The sequence below is a fragment of the Zonotrichia leucophrys genome, chromosome 2 (assembly GCF_028769735.1).
Source record: "Zonotrichia leucophrys gambelii isolate GWCS_2022_RI chromosome 2, RI_Zleu_2.0, whole genome shotgun sequence".
In the NCBI taxonomy this organism is placed as follows: Eukaryota; Metazoa; Chordata; class Aves; order Passeriformes; family Passerellidae; genus Zonotrichia; species Zonotrichia leucophrys.
In genome coordinates, this window is record NC_088171.1 from 36,650,255 (window position 1) to 36,667,310 (window position 17,056).

General features: G+C 38.4%; 1 protein-coding gene across 1 annotated transcript in view; it reads left to right on the plus strand.

Moving 5' to 3' along the window:
* The window catches only part of PLCL2 (phospholipase C like 2), a 98,696-nt gene that overhangs the window by 571 nt on the left and 81,069 nt on the right, over window positions 1-17,056 (plus strand). The gene's annotated exons all lie outside the window — the stretch shown is intronic.

Below are 17,056 nucleotides of genomic sequence, written 5' to 3' on the forward strand. Positions count from 1 at the left end.
AGTAGAAGGGTCTAACTCCTGTTAGGGAAGGTGAGGGAAACTAGCTGGCTTGTGACAAGACAACATGGGCCTGGCAGGGGAAGACGTGAATTGCACAGTATGCTTGTTATTTGGGATGCACCTGTGCAGAGCAATTTAGTGTCTCCATTGGCTTGTGTGTGTGACAGGCACACAGCAGGCGGTGAGAGATTCAGGCTCTCATTGGGCTGGGGGTGGGAGAAGGTACATAATAGGGAACATTCTTCTTGTTAAAAATGACAGCTCGTTTAGCAGTAGGCTGAGTTATACTTCACCTATAGAAACATCTTTATATGTAGCTCTGCATATTCTGAACGCTGATGTTTCAGCTTGAAAAGCAGGGGGAGCCTCAGTGGTAGAATGTAGCTTGGGCAAAAAGGAATGGGATTTTTAAAATAATACAAAGACGATTATTTTGGTTTCTTAAATCCACGGTTCCTGAGATATATGTTGGGTTAGCTTTCCCAACTCCAATGAAAATGTTGAGAGAACACAGAGTAATTGCTCCAATGGTATAACAGCTGTGAAATGAGGCACAACTTCAAGTACTTAAGATCTGAGTTTAATCAAGATCAGCTAGATCTAAATTAAGCTAGATGTGTTGTCTTCTTAGATATTTATATGCTTCCAAAATCAGCTGTGGTAGGCTGACCTTGGCTGGATTCCAGACACCCACCAAAGCCACTCTATCACTCCCCTCCTCAGCTGGACAGGGAGGAGGAGGTAGAATGAAAGGCTCATGGGTTGAGGTAAGGACAGGGAGAGATCTCTCAGAAATTACTGTCAAGGAAAAAACATGACAGTAATTTGTTAATTACAGTTAATATGGGGAAACTAATTTATTACTAGTCAAATCAGTATAGGATAATAAGAAATAAAACCAAATTAAGGTGCCTAAAAGCACCTTCCCTTCATTCTACCCCTCTCCTGTGGTGCAGGGGGTTGTGGAATGAGGGTTGTGGTCAGCTCATCACATATTTCTGCAGTTCCTTCCTCCTCAAGGGAGGACTCCTCACACTTTTACCCTACTCCAGCATTGTCTCCTCCCATGGGAGGGACCATGAACTTCTGTAGCCTGAGTCTTACCCACAGAGTGTAGTTCTTCATGAGCTGCTCCAGTGTGGGTCCCACATGGGGTCACAAATCCTTCCAGGAGCCCTCTCCAGGTTGGGTTTCCCACAGGGCTGCAGCCCTCTTCAGGCATCCAGCTCCAGTGCCATGGGCTGCTAGGGGACAGCCTGTCTCACCCTGCTCTTCTCTGGGGGCTGCAGGGAAATCTCAGCTCTGGCACCTGGAGCACCTCCTCCCCCGCCTTCACTGACCTTGGTGTGTGCAGTGTTGTTTCACTTGTCTGTTGTCCCCCCTTTCTCTGGCTGCAGTCACTTCTGAGCAGTGTTTTTTCCCTCCCCTGTTAACCCTGTTATCCCAGGGGCGCTGCCACAGCCGCTGGTGGGGCTGGCTTGGCCATCTGGGAGCTGGCTGGTGTTGCTTGTGTCGGTCATAGGTGAAGCCACTGGCAGCCTCTCACAGAAGCCACCCTTGGAGACCCCCTGCTACCTAAATCTTGTCATGCAAACCCAAGAGATATGCCAGCCCTTATCACTAGAATCCACATCCATCATGGGATCTTCACAAATGTCAGTCGCATCAACAGAAAAGAATTCCCCACGCCAAAGTCAAAACCAACACCATCACAACACCAAACAGAACACAGACAATTCACCACCGTTAGAACATAAATTTCATTCAATCAGTCCGTGTTTTACCCATTATCTCTGTTGTTCTGTTGCTTGGAGAGAAAAATGTGCAGAATATCAAGAAAACCAATGCACAATAGTGTATTGAAAGTTGTGTTACTGTCTCCTGGGCCTTGCTGTACAAACCAAGGGGAGAGCAAGGGCAGTGAGCAGTGAACACATTTGACAGGCTGTACCCACCCTTCCTGTTTGAGCAGTGATGCTGGGCGTGTGTATGTGTGTGCTAAAGAAATCATAACAATGGATAGGGGGCAGCTGAGCTCAATATTGGAATAATTTCATATTTGCTGGATTTATTAGTGATTTTTTTACAGGTCTTTTACTTCTTAACAGTTTCTTTTTTCTTCTGTGGTAGCCCAAGAAAGACAGTAGTGTTGTTTGCAGTGTGTACCATGCTGTTCTACTACTTTGTAGTGTATGATTTAATTATGCTGCAACCTTCTGCCTCTCTGGGGACCAAGCAAGGTCACAGTACCTAGGGATTTGTGATATATTAAGATCAAGAAGCATGAGATAAGGAAATAGGTTTTGAATTACATTTCAGGGATACCCAAGTCAAGGTTCTTAGTTTCTACAGCAATGATAGCACTTTGGAATACGAAATTATTCAACTTTCTGCTATTATTGCTGCTGAATACCATTTTGCAGATGTGAGCAGTAATCTGTGTAGCAGCCAAGAACTGATTACTAAAACTTTCTGTTATTATTTGAATAATTATTTCAGGTAGAGAAATGTGGCAACACTACATTTAAAGTTATGTGGTCCATATTTATTTTAGATATGACTGTTTTAATACTTCTGGGAAAAATCACTTGTCTAAATATATTCTGATTATGATTTTGCCTGCTTAATTCAGCAGTTCAGGTTGTTTGAGTCCAGGTGTATTGGTGCCTGGTTTTCACTATGAAACCTTATGGAATATCTGGCATGGGTAGTAAACCTGAGGATGCTTCTTGCCTGCTCTTGTAGAGCAGAAGTCTGTAAAGAATGGGAAAAGTAAGATGTAATATGCTTTTGGAAAGTGTTCCTGGAATTTTAATAGCTTATATCTGCTCTTAAAGAAGATACAAAGTAACCTTAAGGAACAGGTCTGTTCCTTGCAGATGTAGTTTTCATACATTCATGCAAAACATGAAAAAATTGATTGCCTTTGTTGAACCAAATCTGAGGTCCAGGGACTACATTCATGCAAAACATGACTTTGTAGTTGATCTGTAAAATACACCTTTATGGAATATCTAATACTTAAATGTTGTGTCTGTCAATTGCTGTGTAGGTGCTTGGGTCACAAACTGAGAATTGACATTTGAATAATAGTTCTAGTTCAGATTAAATTCTTTAGAACCACATGTTTGTGCATGAAAATCAGGAGCGCAGATCCGTGTTTTATTTTGGTTTCAGTCTGTGCTTCCATTGGCTGTCTATTTTCATAACTCTGAGAAGAGCAGTTGCTGCCTTTTTCCCTTTCCTTTCTTACTTGCAGTATCTGTTCCCTTTTTCCAGTAGCTCCATATTTTTTCCGTCTTATTTCTTTTGTGCACCTGCTAATTTTGACTTTTTCTTTCTCGTTTGGTATAAGATGATTTACCCTTTGAGGCTGAGGTGTCACCTAGGGTGATGATAGGTGCTGCAGCTGCTATTACTGGAAAAAGTAACGCAGTCTTTATACATAGTAGTTTACTTGGCCTTTCATTCTCATGTATCAGCTCTGTTTAGGCTGAAAGGATTAAATTGAATTTGTAGCAATTTTTATGATATCACCTATTTTATTGATTGCCTTTGTTGAACCAAATTTGAGAGCCAGGGACTATATGCATGTGTTTATAGAGACTGTTTCACTCTCTTATTCTCTGCATTTATGGGATTCTGATTTTTCAAGAGGCTATAGTGATGATACATTGTGTGTCCATGGGATTAAGGCTCTTGGATACCTGACTTGTGAACTAATTTATATACCACTTGTTTGTATGTAGCGGGTTTTGGAGTGACTGTTTTGTTTTTCCATAATATTTTCCTTGGTGCAGCTAGCTGTGGTTTCCTATTATGTAATTTCCTATAATGTTCTGTGAAATTAATTTACATCCCTTAGTTCAAAGTGGGTTTAAGCATCCTGTGAACTTTTCTTAGCTTCTCTGACAGTTGGCAGTGAGCTTGCTTTATTTTAGTGTGAGGTTCCTCCACGCCTCTCTTAAAGAGGCTTTGAGGTGGTAGGCGTTTGAGAATCTTTCAGGCAGCAAGTGACTTGTGGTGGATGGATATGTTTCCTCAGAGCTGCCTGCTTCCAGGGGTGTCCAATAAATGCTTACAGAACCTCATGGTTTCCCAAAGCCATAGACCTAGACAGGAAGAGATCCATGGGGATAAATATGTCTTTATTAGGAGACAGGTTGCAGTAATAAAATGAGAAGAGATGCACTTAGGAGAGACTGCAGTTATTTAGGAAGGCAGCAGTGCAAAAAATTTGGAGAAAGGTGGCTTTAGCATTCTGTGAGCAGGAGTGTTTTTATCAACATGTGTGTAGAAGCAAAGTTCAGGGTGGTTGTTTTGCATATACCAATACTGATCTCAGTATTGGTGTATGCAATAAATTTCTTGGCTGATAACTTAAACAAATTTGCATCTTTCCTTTTTGCTTATGTGTCTAAACTCAAGCTTTCATTCTGAAAAGTCGTGTACTTGCTGAGCATTGTAAACTTCTATCTTTCAAAGCCTGTAAGAAGAGAGGAACCAAATTTAGCAGGTAGATACTCTGGGGTATAATTTTCAGCAGAGCTTTGCTTTGAAACTAAACATATCCATGTCTTTCTATGACAGGGGATTTAGACAGCATGTACATCAAGATCTTCTTTCTTGTTAGAGTGCCAAAATATGTTGCTAACTTGTTCAGTCTTCTGTGATCTCTAGTTCATACTGTAAACCCATTTGTATCAGGTGTAAAAAATATGAAATATGGAAAATGTTGTACAGTGTTTTCTACAACTATGATTGTTTTAAAGGCTTTAATATAAACTGTTTTGCATTCATGGTAAGCTCCAGTGTAGCATTTTCAGTGGACCAGGTTCTTTGCAGTCCTAAATTATCATAGCCACAATGTTTGCAAGGCTTCATGGAGGCCCAGGAATAGGTCATACATATTTGGCTTCCATCTGAAAGAATATCAAGGAATTAGGTTGCTGGACATTTTAAAGTATATGAAATTATCTGATTTTCAATAATTTTTCATATTGCAAAGAAACCAGTGTAATGATGCAAGTAAATTTGATTAGGCCCAAAGATGCTAAGATTCCTTAATTTCAAAGAAAACTGCCCTGGAGAGGAAAGAAGGAAACAACATATTTGGTTTACTGGTGCCCTTCCCCTTGGAAACAAAATGTGACAGTATCAGCTGAATTCCTTCTGGTTACAGAAGATCTTTGAAAGAAGGACATGGATGTCCCAGCAGTAAAAGATATTTTGCCTAGAGCACATGTACTAATTGACACCAAAACTGACAGCACAATGAAAAAAGGCATATATTTAGGAAAGAAGGCTGTGATAGTTGAGCTCCCCCTTCATCTTACCCTGGACAGCCATTCAACTATGCAGCCAAAGTGTCAGCTTCTCTGAGAGGCGATTTCTGGATTTGTTTTTGTTTGCTTCTCAGCTTTTTCTTTTTGTTTTAATGCAGATCTGTCCTGTCTCTCTGGTTTGTCAGTATGAGAGACCTGGATAGCTGCTTGCAGCTCCATGAGTCCTGCAGCTGTCCTTTAGAAGGTGCTGTCTCTGTGATTTGTTGGACTCACAGCTAGATTACAGAACATTACCAGCACCTATCCATATTTGTATTCTTTCTCCGTCCTCTACTACTGATTTTGTACTGGCTTCCTATTTTTTAAAAAAATTGAATATTTTTGAAAGAATATTTAACACCATAAAGAGCATATCCTCTGTGATGCTAAAGATGTATACCTTAAGTATTTGCATAGAGTATCATATATACATTAGACCTATGTATCAGGCAGTTTCCTACTTGTTAACTGTGACACTTTGTGTCACAGCCACTGAGTGAGTATGTTGTGCAATGTATTTTACTTACATTAGTAGTTTCTGTAGACCACAGTAATCAAAATTTTATTTGGAGATATGTAATGCATAAAAATAAGTTGTTTGTAGAAATGTATACATGAGGATACTGCCTTTATGTGGTTTAATTAGTTTATATACTATAGTGTATGAAGAGAAGTACTTTTTCCAAAAGCTGACTTGAAGCAGGCTCTTAATTTGGATGAATTTAGCTTCTCTGACTTTTCTTCTGGAAGAGCTTATCTGTCTGTTTCTCTTGACTGAGTAAAGAGCTTGGCTAGTGTGAATAATAACAACTCCTCTCTGCCCACAGAACCTTAGACTATCCACAAAACATGTTCAGCCTGTTCAGTGGTGAAAAATTAATTAATGGAATTAAAAATCATTATGAATACCTGATGAGATTTTTACTTATGCCTATTATCAGGCTTGATCAGTGACACGACTAGTTTAGCCTATTTTCAAACTAGGAATTAGAGCAGTGCTGTCCTGCCCGTGGCTCACAAATGATACACTCTGCTCCCATGATTTGACTACATTCATGGAAGATTAAAAGAATTTAAACAGAGACTGACAGGACAAATTAATAGTGTAGTTTCCCAGCCTTTGCTGGTCCATGGATGACATTACCATCAATCCTTGTATTATTTGCACTTACTCTGTTAGGAAAAAACCCTTATATAAAATTCACCAATTATCAGTCTCTAAGGGCCAAATTAATTTGGAAGACATATTATAATATTAGTACATGGATTCTAAATTATTTATGTTTTCACTCAAGCATGGGATTATGTTCAAAATTTATATGTGTAAATGTAAACAGATCAGCAGGTTAGTTTTGAGGGAGGAAAGGTATATACTTATTTATGTGTAATATACATGGAGAAGAGGAAATTATAAAAATGTGATAAAAATCAGCAATACATGTAATACAAAAACATGTATATGTATTGAAGAAGGTTTAAAAATCGGGCTGGAAGAGACCTCAAGAGGTCAGTCTACTCTGCTCCACTACTCTGTTGCAGGATCAACTGTTAATAAATTTCAGTATGATGCCTTTGTCTTTTAATCACCTTTTCATTATGATCCTTCTATGCAGGCTGCTGCCTGATTGTTCCTCTTTGTAATGGGCAAAAGCAATCATCTGCAGAAAGCTTGTACTTGTCCTACTAACTGCATTCTAATTATTTCAGATTATACCTTCAATTTGCCAGGCTCTTTCTAGTTTTAACTTACCTTCTAACATACATGCAGCTTTTCCACCTTCAGGTAAACATCCTATTTTAATGATGCTCTCATTTTATCATACGTGGTATGTGATTTTTTTTTTTTGCTGTTGTTGTTAAGTGATTATAAACTTTGGTACAAGATCAAATTATATATTCCATGGTTAACATAAAAATAGGTTATGTGTATTCTTTACCACCTTTATATAGAGCAATATGATGTTGCAGAATCTAGTTCAAAAATACAATTTATGAGAAAATATTTTTCCCGTCTAAATATATTAAAATAATTGTTGGTAAGTACAAATTGATGATATTATTATTATTACTGGATTGCAGCACTGGCACAAGAAGGGCTCTTTGGAAGGGGCTGGTTTGTTTGTCTTTAAGGAGAGTAAGTAGCAAGTGGCCTCTTTCCCTGTTTAGCAGCTGTGTTTATGAAGAGTATTGTTACTGTTTTACAGTGGATCTTCACATGTGGTGTGCCTTTGAAACAGGGGGCAGTGCCATGCTGCACTTGCTTTTCCCTGTTGTAGAGGACTGTGCATGAAGCTGTCCTTTGAAAGGATTGTTTCCCGTCCTCTTGACTGTAATACATCTCTTAATATCTGCTTGAATTGCTTCTTTTCCAGAACTGGGTGTACAGACTCACCTGTCCCTTGTTTCTGAAGAGGAACATCCCTGATTCACTCACCTGTTCTTCCCTCCTAGACCACAAAACATGAAGGGTCAAAACTCTGAAGGGTGCACACACATTATAGTGAGTGACTGGAAATTGACAGTACTGAGGCTCACAGTGTTACCTGGTGCAGCCCTGGAAAAGTGTGATTCATTTCTGCCTCTCTTGGGATTCCTTTTAATGTAATTTGGCCTTTTGGAGTAAGTAATAAAATATCCCTGAGTACTTCAGATTGTATACCATGCTCAGGGATCTTTTCAGATACTAAATATTCTCATTCTGGAAATAAGTGCAGGCAGACAGGAAGTATCTTTAAACAAACAAACCAACTCCTTTTCAGAATAGCAGCTGACAGTTTTATCAAATGAACAATAAAAAATAGCAAGATATTAAGCGGGATTTCAAAATTAACTCTCAAAATCTTTAACGAAAGAAACTTATATAGGTGTTTCACTTTGGTATAAGAAATGGGTACCTTACAAGTATATAGCAGATAATTGATATTATGCCTATTAGTGTAATGACTGTCCTAATGCCTTTGCTAGAATTGATTAAAATGGTTTGATATTTCCTTTAAATTATGAGATAATCAGTATTGCAGAATACTGCTGCTTTTTTTTTGGTAAAAAACACATCCACAGAATTTTCAAGATACTTTTATGGCTGAGTTTCTGGGATTTTAACTTTTCCCCTTTATTTTCTTATACTAGTTTTTTTCTTTTTACCAGCATTATTATTTTGCTTATGCTAAAAAAACCCAGAGCATTTTACAGTTCTGTGTGTACTTTGATGTTTTAGCATCTGTGAATGTATCCCCATCCTTTACTGCCCTTTTTACTGTAGGATGGGAGAGGAAGAATGATTGTGAAATTCTGCAGCAGCAGAATGGTCTGCATGGGTTTTGTTTTGTGAAGTACCTCTCATGATGGAAAACCCAGGATGCTTGATATATTTAATTACCTGGTTCCTTGTGCTGCAAGAGTTTCATGTGTCCAAATGTTTGCTCTAGCTATGTTCCATAAAATTAAGTGTAAATGGCTGCTTATTTAGAAAAATATAATTTCATTGCTTTGTATTACCAAAGTGTAGTTTGGACTAAAAGGACAGGAATCCAGCTTGTGTTGAAGGTTTTGTTAAGAATGTTTTATTTCCTGTTGTTGGGGGTTTTAGGATAGGCTATTTATTGATTTTAAGTAACTCCTGTGAACAGTACAGGAACACAAAAAAAGAAGGCAAGACAGTGACTTTGTATATTCTACTGTGATTCTTTGTTTAGTAAATTTAAAGCAGAATGAAGTCTTTCATGTGCCTATTGTAGCAAATGTTAGTTTCTGGGTTGCTGAAATAATACTTACATTATTGCAATATTCACACTTACAACATAAATACTTACATTTTTGCTACATAGGGCAGGAAAAACTCAATAATAGTTGGAAATAAATCACTTCAGGAAATGGTTTGAATCAATTGAAATGTATTATGTTGTTTACAGAGAATGGCCCCTAAATAATGATTTTTTTGAGATATGTTGGTGGCAGTTTGTTGCAAAAAGCCAGGGTTATTCTAGAGTTCAAGGCTAATATTTATGTGAAATGAGAATGTATTTACGCATGGCACATTACTACCACATAGTGGAGAAAGCTGGATCAGACATGAGTAGTTTGAGTCCCTGTAGTAATAGGATTCCTTGGTTTTGAAGACCACCCCCCAAGAACTTTACATGGCTTTTTGGATGTACTACATTTGTTAAACCCAAGTGTCCTTTAACTTCTCGTTGCTCTTCCCAGTTGCAGTAGTAGCAGAGATGTTTCACAAGCATTGTTTGAGGTTAGCACTTTTCAGCTTAAATAATGTGTTCCATGTGCCTCATGCTTGGTCCTTCTTCAGGGAGCAGCCAGCCTGGTGTGGAAACTGCTCTGAGAGTGGTGGTGTAGTGGGAAAGTGCTGAATGCTTTCAGTTGTTATGAGAATTACCTTGTGATATTTTGTAGGTTTAGAAGGATACTGTGGAATTGATAGCATTGGTCTTTGGCACCAAATGCTTTCAGTTGTTATAAGAATTATCTTGTGGTGTTTTGTAGATTTAGAAAGATGCTGTGGAATTGATAGCACTGGTCTTTCAGTAGCCTGCTTGGCCTGGATGTGGTTTGTGTCTGTCACCTCATCTGTTGTGTCACCCTGCCTGCTTGTCCCTCCTCTTCTTGGCTCTCTGCATCCTTCATACAGCTTGGCCTTCCTGCTTCAGCAGTAACAGCCTGGCCACACTCTGCTTTTTGTCTGAAACAGCTGCTGGAGAACCTTTTATTGCCAGCAAAGGGCTGGAGCAGAGCAGAACTCGGTGTGCTCTGTGCAGTGCTCGGTGTCTGCCTGTGAGTCCCAGCAAAGGAGTGATGAAAGGGGAGGGCAGAGCCCAGGGCAGGCTGCTCAGCCTTCACACTGGCTTGGAGCCCCACAGGCTTTGGGGCTTGAACCTGTGTGTGATGAAAGCTGGCTGCACAGCTTGGGCTAAATGCATCTCTTCCCCCCAGCCTTCAAAAGCTCTCCCAGCCCTTGTGAGTTTTAAGGATGGCTGCCTGGGTCAGGCTGAAAAGTCCATTTGGCTCGTGATGTTGCCTCCAACAGGAAGAATGGAAAAAGCCTCCTTTCCTGACATCTGCTTCCAGCCTTGAGTGATCTGGAGCTAAGGCACATTTAATCCTTACAGGTGGCTTTTTCCCCCCCATTAATTGTCAAAGGCCAGTTTGACTTTTGGCAGCTTTTAACATCCTATGGCAGTTTCTTAACTAAATGTTGTGTGGAGAAGTCCTCTTTTCCCCCTCTCTTTGTTTTTTCTTTGCATGGTTTTACTAGGCAGCTTTTTACTTGTTTACCTGGTATCCCCTGGTTCTTATGTTAGAACAACACTTTCTATTTTCCATAAATGAGCTGAGAGGTGTTCCTCACATTTGCCTCATGTAATTTCTTTTTCTGGACTAAAAAATCTTGATGTTCCACCTATTGAAGCTTTTTTATGCTTTTTTTATTCTGGTGCTCTTTTATATATATGTTTTCCTTCTATTTTATTCATTTTTTGCAGTGCAGGACTAAAATGATACTCCAAATGTGTGCCAGTCAAATGTGTAGATCCACTGTAACATAATGAAAGTTTAGCAATATTGTGATACTAAATTGGACTTTAATTTATTTATTTTTAGTGTTGTCATCATCAAATATTTAAATGGTATCACTGCTGCTAATTGGCAGTGGGAGAGTGCTGTTAAAACCTTTTGCTAAATATTTAAAACCTTCTTTTTAAAGAACTGTGTAAGAAGGGCAATGCTGCTGCTGCTACTTCTGTTGGAAGTGGCTGCCGTTCACATCTTTGCAGGAGACAGCTGTTCTGTTAGAAGTCTTTTAAAGTGTTACAAAGTCTTTTCGTGGTGCTGGTGACAGCATTGCTGATTAGCACATTGAGCTTCTGGCTGTGGTTGACTTTCAAGGTTCATGTCCAGCACTCACGTTAATGGATTTTTTTTATTCAAGCTTTTTTTTCTTTTGCTTTATGATGTCTGAGGCTCTTCAGAATGCCTGTGTCGGAGTCCAGAAGAGTCAAGAAGGCATTTTTATTCCTTAGAAAACTCACACAAAGTACAACAATGAGATCTGATAGCTTGCTGATAATAGAGCATATAAAGTTTCACTTCAGAGAATTATTCAACTGAGGATTAAAAAGTTTATTAAATACAGTAAGCAACGAAGGACAAAGATAGCTAGAAGTTTGTGTCCCACAAGATTGATACAACAACATTATCTTGGAAGGAAATCCCAACACTGTTGCTTGTCTTTTTCCTTTGAGGAGGGAAACTGGTTTTTCTTTTAGTTCTTTACTTTCTCATTACTGACAAGGAAAGTAATCCCTATTAGCCTGCTCCTTCTCAGCTGGGCTGCTCTGTTGACACATGCCTTGGTTACTCCTGAATTCCTGCAGATTTTTGAATCCTCATGCTTTTGTGTGACCATTTTGTGACAGGAGTCCAGTGTTTGACTCATAATTTCTGAGCATCCCTGTCAGCAGCATTATCTTGATGCAATTAAGTCTCACAGCTTCAGGTAATTCTCCTGCTTGTTCTAAAATGTCTCATTGTGTGCGATTTTTCTTCTGTGTGTAAGTGACATGCACTCAGTTGGAGTAGAAATGGATTTTCATTTTTTTACATGTGGAAATTAATATTTCTTTCCATAAATATTGAACTTAACCTCCAAAAAATAGTAATTTAGGAGTTCTTGCCCTGTTGGGAGAAATTTCACCATTTTTTGTCCTGAGAATTGCCGATGAATTTTTATATTAGTTGGAAATCATAGCTCAAGTATATACTTTCAGTGGGTTCAGCTGCAGAAAATATTTTTTTCTTCTACATCTAATACCAAAATTCAACTCAGTCCTTAGTGGCTATATGAAGTTCACTATAATAATTTGAGTGCCTTGTAATTAAAACTTTGGCCAATAAAAATGATTTACAAGATTAACCACCTGACATATACCTAAGAATCTTGAATTAATTTTATTTAAAAAAAAGATTCTAATGTTTAGATTTATAATATGGTCTGCAAACTGTTTCTTCATGTATTGGAAGTATTCTGAAGTGAATTTATTGAATTACTGAATTCATTTCAGGTCTTTCTCAGTTTTTCTGGTGAATTTAATAAAATTACATTAAGGGATGCCATCAACTAAATGCATCTTTTGCTGGGAAAAACCTGTCACCTGGTGATTTAACCTAGTGCCTGATTATCCACCATCACAGAGGCTTTATTTAAATCTGTTCAGTGTACTTCATCAAATGGTGCCTTTGGCTGAGGTGATGGAGAAAGATTTTTCTGATGCATTCTTTTAAAATGCAGCATAGCTGATAAATGTTTAAGAAGTTTTTATGTGAAATAAATACAAATGAAACTTTTTTTAGTATAAAAGACAAATGAAGAGCACTATTATAGTTTCCCTGTTTGGTTCAGAGCCTTACTCCTAGCTGCCATGTCGCTGCATTTTGGAAGAATCAAAATTAATCGTGGTAAAAGCTACTCCCTGCCTTTTTTTTCTCTTACTATTTAAAATATTTAGAATACAGTTCTGTATTCTAGAAATGTGCACCTTACATCCCTTTCTGATTGTAACTGTCTCATCTGCTCTACTTACAATAGTTAGTGGGAATAAGTCATGGGCTCCTGCTGAAAACTTCTGGCGGCTGCTTTTATCATAAGCCAGGTGGGCTTTTGTGTTTGCTTCTCTATTCCAGGATTTTTCAAAAATATAATACAGACTGAACTCTAGGTCCAAGAAATCTTATGTAATTGTTAACAATGTAGTTCCATAAACCTTCCTCTTTTTACTTGCTTAGGAGACTTTGGTAACAAACTTCTGGGAGTCCTTGCAGGACAGTGTAAACTGTATTGGTCTTGCACTGATCAGGGGCTTCTACAGTTAAAGATTCTTAAAATGCTGTTGTTGACAGACAAAACTTCAGAAAAAAGAGCAAGGCCTCAATTCAAAGCTCTCAATTTGTTATACTAGAAAGGATGAAAAAAGCTCTGTGTTATTTCAGGCCAACAACTTGGCAGGAATTTAAATCTGAGTCCAAGGTTCCTGAAACCAAAGGCATGAGAATGCAAGCAGGTTGCAGGGGAAGGAAATACAATGATTTCAGAGACAGCTGAGGTATCAATCATAGTCACAATGTTTAAAGGAGTTACTTGGAAAATGTAATATTCCATATGATAACAAACAGAAAGAGGTACATTAGGTGTGGAATATGTTCCTTGTTGCTAAGTAGGGCAGTTTTTGAAAGCTGGTGAAAAAAAGAATGGATTTTTGGTTGTAGGTCAGGATGGGTTTTTATGCAAAGAATAACATGACTGAAGAAGGAAAAATATTTTCGAGTCCTTTTCCTACAACTTTGGTAGCTCATAGTTTTCACAGATTTCAGCATTGTACTGCTTACATTTACTAGAAAGTATTTTGCAGCGGTGGGGTTTTTTTTAAATTTTTCTTTGTGGAATATCAGTTAATTTCTTGCTGGAAAATGTCTTGGGAGATCTTATTGTGAAAGGTATACTGTTGAGCAGCAGCAAAATCCCTCTGTGGCTTGTCAAATCATCTTGCAGCACTACAGTGTATGAAATGAATGTGGCATTTCTTAACCCTCTTTCTGGAAATATGGTTCTTTTAATGACAGTTCTTAGTTTATAAGATTTCTTTTTTAATATTGACAGAATAAAATTTGTGTCTAATATTGTTGTTTTGTTACTACCCTGTTTTTAATAAATGTTATGGTCATCTCAGGGAGCAGACTTCTTCCAGTGAGAAAACAAAACAAGACTGCCATTCTTGCACCTGCTGTTTTGAGGGAAGGGAGAGAGGCAGCACTTTAGAGAAAATAAAAAATGTTTGAACTTGTCTTGCATTATACTACTGCTAAGAAATGTTCTCACCCAGCTGTGTTGAGATCATAGAGGAGAACTCTCTTCACTATGTCTGTGGTCATTCTGTGCCTTACATTAGCTGCAGTTCTGTGAGGCACAAATTGTGCTGCTTAAAACTTCATTTCCATCTCTGTTGTCTTTGTAGCTTGCCAAACTCATTACTTGTTTTAAATAAGCAATGAAAAGCCATTTCTTCTTGCCTTCAGGAAATCTTTGTTTTAATGTAATTTGTTACTGTAAAACACAATAAGAAATGTACTAAAACTCTAGGAGACTTTGAACCAAACTGTTACTGAAAATTGTACTTATTTCACATTATGCCTTTTCTTTCAGTATTCACAATAGATGACTGGGAGAAGGTGACACCTGCTAGAATTTTATAACACTGTTTTGCTTATGTGCAGAAATTTAGAACCACTCCCTCCCTCCTCCCCAAAACAGAACCCCCACATTTTAAACTGTAACTTGAAAAATTTTAGAGTTTATGGCCACCTTTTCTTTTCTCCTTTCCTTGCCCAAATTATTTTGGAATTCCTTACTGAGGATACTTGTTATACTTAGCTGCCATAACCTGTTTTACTTCAGTTATTGCAAAGCTTCTCAGGTCTGAGACATTTGTTTTCCACTTGCATATCATAGAGAAACAAGATGTCAGAAATCTATGTAAGGGGCAAAAGTGTCATTAAGAAAAATCTTTCCTAACAAATGCTTCAGGAAGAAATGTGGCAGTTTTCCAAACAGAGGAAATAAGCAAATGATGCAGAAAGCTGACTTTTAAGGTGGCATAATGTAAATCCTTCACTTCTATTTCTGTCCATGTTTCCCTTTTGGGTTTTTATTTTTGTGATTTTTGGGGTTTTATGTTTTTGGGGTTTTTTGGGTGTGTGACACTGGAAGGTCTCTTGTTTGTGAGTGTTATGTGAGTTCTCGCAGTTGACCTATGTTGGTAGTGAAGAACAACAAAAAAAAGAATAGAGTAATTTTATTTATCTCTACTACAGCATTATTTTATTATATGTGGTTCTTGATTTTGTAGCATGTATATTCACTGTGTATCAATGTTTTTGAAACATTTTCTTTTTTCTTTAAAGGTAGTTGCATAAGGTGGTGTTATTTTCTTGGGTCAAACTTGTAAGCTTATTCTATTTAGTGTGATGTGCAGGATTAGTTAAATAGATTAGTTTTAGTTTGGTGGATATATATTTATAGGTATGTAAAGGGGAAGATGAATTTACCAGTAAGACAAAATACTCAGTTTAGTATGAATTAATCAGAATTGTAGTTTTCATTATATTTTTTCCTGATTCATAGGAATGTTCTTGCTTCATAGAGTTCATTGGAAGAGCCAGATGTGGGAATAGAACAGAATTCTCTTGCATTTAAAATTGCTTACAAGCAGAGATATTTAAACTATTCCTTATTTTATTTGAGACTTATTAAAATAGTTACTTTTGGGGTTTATTTCATGGCTTGGGGCATATTAAGTACACAGGAAGAGAATATTGTATTGCTGTGGTGTTCCTAATGGGCCAAGCAGCATTGGGTCCATTGTGATACCAGTTTGCTGTTCCAATAAGTTTGTATTGTTAAGAAACCATGCAACAAAGCAGGTCACAGCCTTAAGGGAGAGTGCTTATTTAAAGGAAAGAGAGAAAGTTACAGAATACTGAAATTTCACATCTTTTGTGCTCAAGCTCTTTAACATTTCATTTTCCTTTATGCTTTCAAACAGCCAAGGATAAAGGAAATGGAAAGTATCTCAAAACTACCATTGAGCTACAAGGGGGAGTGGTTTTAAGCTAAAAAGAAAAGAGATGTAGATAAGATGCTAGAAAAAAATTCTTTATTCTGAAGGTGGTGAGGCATTGGAATGGGTTTCCCAGAGAAGTTGTGGATGCCCCATCTCCAGAAGTGTTCAGGGCCAGTCTGGAGGGGTCTTTGAGCAACCTGGTCTAGTGAGTGGCATCCCTGCCCATAATGGGGAAAGGGAGGATTGGAACTAGGTGGTCTTTAGGGTCCCTTCCATTGTCAGCCATTCTGTGGTTATATTCCTCCTGGGGTCATCCACAAAGGTGGTATTAGGATTGTTGACATGATTTGCTGCAAAGGCTGTCTATGCAAATTCCTCAGTAAAACACTTCCATCCAGCTTGTGTTACTCTTGGAAAACAAAAGGTGGGTGTTGGAAGTTCCTAAACTGGTAGTCATGAGCTGCTCTGTTCATTGGTGTGCTGCAAAGCAGGCATGCGGGTGCAACAATCTCCATAGCCTGAAATGGATCAGAGAATAAACTAAAAACTGGAATATAAATTAAAGTCAAACACATAAATAAACAAATTCCTAAATACACATATTTTCATAAGCTGTGTGAAGTCTTCTGTTAAGAATGGCCTTTTCACATCTAGCCCACCATCCTCTCTCCAGTGGGCCTGCAGAGGAGTGCTTGAATGCGGGCTCTGAAGCATGCAAGGAGGGCAAAGCTGAGGGCTGTCTAGGCAAAGGATAAGCAAGAAGACAGAATCAACAGATGTGTGTGCCCACTAAATAGATACTAGATGGGGAAACTCTGCTCAGAAGAGTATAGGGAATGCAGATTCATGGTTTGGTAAAGGCCAAATTCTCAATAACTGAGAAAGATAACTCAGTGCTGAATGTCCAGGCTTCAGTGTCCCTGATCCACAAGCACTGGCTGGATTCTAGCACTGGGAAGGACAAGGTAACAAAATACCACGTTGGGGTCCCTCTGGCAACCCAGGTGCTTCCCAGTGGGGTCCCCTGGAGGATGTGGTGACGCTGGGGCCGGTGCAGCGGTCCCTCAGTGCTGCCTTTGCCTCCTGGAGCTGTTGGCAGCACAGGGG